The following is a 2,929-nucleotide window of genomic DNA, read 5'->3' as shown; positions in this document are numbered from 1 at the left end:
ATTTTATGCTATAATTGTCATATGCATTAAACTTATATAAATTATAAACATATGAGACACTGTTACAATTTTTGCCTAAATCTGTCATATATGTTTTTTTTTTTTTTTTTTTTTTTTTTTTTTTTGAGTCGGAGTTTCGCTCTTGTTACCCAGGCTGGAGTGCAATGGCGCGATCTCGGCTCACCGCAACCTCCGCCTCCTGGGTTCAGGCAATTCTCCTGCCTCAGCCTCCTGAGTAGCGGGGATTACAGGCACGCGCCACCATGCCCAGCTAATTTTTTGTAGTTTTAGTAGAGACGGGGTTTCACCGCGTTGACCAGGATGGTCTCGATCTCTTGACCTCGTGATCCACCCGCCTCGGCCTCCCAAAGTGCTGGGATTACAGGCTTGAGCCACCGCGCCCGGCTGTCATATATGTTTTAAAGAAAGAAAAAACATTTTCTGTTTACCAGTTCTGATGCTCACCTTTCCTTCCCTTCCCTTCTCCTTTTCCATTCCTTTCCTTTCCTTTTTGAAGGATATATATATATTTTTTTCTACAGCTCTTTAAAGATGTTGGTTGATTGTTTTCTGGTCCCATTGTTTCTGATGAGACTTCAGTGATCATTTAAATTGTTCCCTTACAGTTCGTTGTTTTTCTCTGTTTTTCTCTTTCAGAAATTTCTCTTTGTCTTTGGTTTTCAGCACTTTGGTAATACTATGACTTGCAGTTTGCTGAGCTTTTTTTAAACTGTAAATTTATAATTTGTATAAAAATTGGGGAAATTTTGTTCATTAACTCTTAAAATGTTTCTTCAATTTTCTTTTTCTCCTCTCCTCTGGGCCTCTTATTATTCATATGTCAAACCTTTTGGCTTTGTACCACAAATCCTTGATGTTTTCTTGCTTTCTTTAAGTCTATTTGCCCACTCTATGGCATATTAGATAATACAATTGATTCTGTTTTCAAGTTCAGTGGCTCTTTCCTCTGTCATTTCCTTCTGCCGTTAAGCCCATGGTGAATGTTATGTCTCAGATAATTTAAGTTTTGGTTCAAGAATTTCTATTTGGTTCTTTTCATGGTTTATTTCTTTGCTGATTTCCTATTTTCTCCTTCATTGTAAGCATATTTCCTTTTACATCATTGTGCATGTGTAAAACAGCTACTTCAAAATTCTTGCTTGCTACTTTCAACAGCTGGATCATCTCAGGTTTGGTCTGTGTCGACTATCATTTTCCTTGAGAATAAATTACATTTTTTGTTGTTTCTCTTATGTTGAGTAATTTTGGATTATATCCTAGACATTGTGAAAATTATGTGAGAAGACTCTAGATTTGGTTATATTCCACCAAAGAGTATTACTTTTTATTTTGTTTTGTTTTAGCAGACAAGTGACTTAGTTAGACTAAAACAGTAAATTCCTCTCTTGGGCAGTAACCCAAATCTCAGTTTAGTTATTTTATTCTAAAGGAAGCTACTTGGAATCTGGTCCATCCATGAAGAATTCATGGATCAACAAAAATTTGAGCAGGTTTTGGTTCCCTTTCCTGGTTTTATGATTGCTAGGATTTCCCCCTTCACTTTCCAGTAGCTTCAATTGCCTTGAACTCTATGCTCTGATTCCTTAAACCAGAAAGACTCCCAATTTCCTGTGGGCATTTCAGCTACCCCATGTTCCCAACTGTGGTCTACCTTCAGGCTAAGAGCTGTTAAAACACAGGAAATCTACCCTTTACCATTTCCTTCTACAAAATGCCAACCTCCCTCCAGAATAAATTTAATTTTGTTCAGGTTCCATTGCCTCCAGGTAGATTTTTGTTTTTTATTTTGCCCAGAGTTTATAGTTGTCATCTGTGGGAGGCCCAGTCTAGCAGAAACTTAATCAGACATTCCTAAAGTGAACCATCATTTTTTAATACTTTACTACTATATATATATGTATTATATTACAAATGAAAACTTTTCATACAAAAGAATGAACTTTATTTAGGAGAGTGGAGGGAAGTAGAAATTCTTTGGAGGCTGATTGGGAAAATTTTAGAAGAATGAAACAGAACTAAGAATTACACAGTGGGAATTCAGACTGTAGAATAGGGAGATCTCCAAGCCAAGGACACCTCTAAGCAGGTGCTGCACTGATCAGCAATAGCAAAAAGGAAAGCAACCCAGAGTTTACCTGGTCAACACGTTCATGTCTACATGTCCCTGTTAACACTTACCCTTCCCTTCCTGATGCAAACCCCTCTCCTCCTAGAATACCAACAACCCATAATATAATTACTGAATTTGATTTCCAAGCTCATCCAGACATAAGTCTGTCCTCCATTGATGAGCATCTGAATGGGTAAGTGTAGGCTTTCTACCACCATGGGAATCAGGTTTATACTTAGGTCATCTATGGTGAGTTATCTTTCTGGTTCTTAGTTCACTTTCCCCATTTTGCAGGTAAAGAAGATAACAGCTCTTTAACTTTTTTTTTTTTTTTTTTTTTTTTTTGATATGGAATCTTGCTCTGTTGCCCAGGCTGGAGTGCAGTGGCACCATCTTGGCTCACTGCAACCTCTGCCTCTCAGGTTCAAGTAATTCTCCTGCCTCAGCCTCCCAAGTAGCTGGGACTACAGGCACCCACCACCACCCCTAGCTAATTTTTGTATTTTTAGTAGAGACAGGGTTTCACAACATTGGCTAGGCTGGTCTCAAACTCCTGACCTCGTGATCTGCCTGCCTCAGCCTCCCAAAGTGCTGGGATTACAGGCATGAGCCACCGCGTCCAACCAACATTTTTTTTTTAATCTCTGAAATTATATAGACATATAGTAATTCTATAAAAGATGAACATGCTTTAGACACATTGCAAAATTATTTTTTTCCTTTAAAAGCTGCTATCCTATACAATACTCAGGGTATCATGTGCTATATAAAAATCCACTAGAGGGGAGTAAAACATTA

Source organism: Sapajus apella, unplaced genomic scaffold (assembly GCF_009761245.1).
Source record: "Sapajus apella isolate SASKATOON/1434 unplaced genomic scaffold, GSC_monkey_1.0 scaffold37, whole genome shotgun sequence".
NCBI classification, from domain to species: Eukaryota; Metazoa; Chordata; class Mammalia; order Primates; family Cebidae; genus Sapajus; species Sapajus apella.
Note: the sequence above shows the minus strand (reverse complement) of the source record.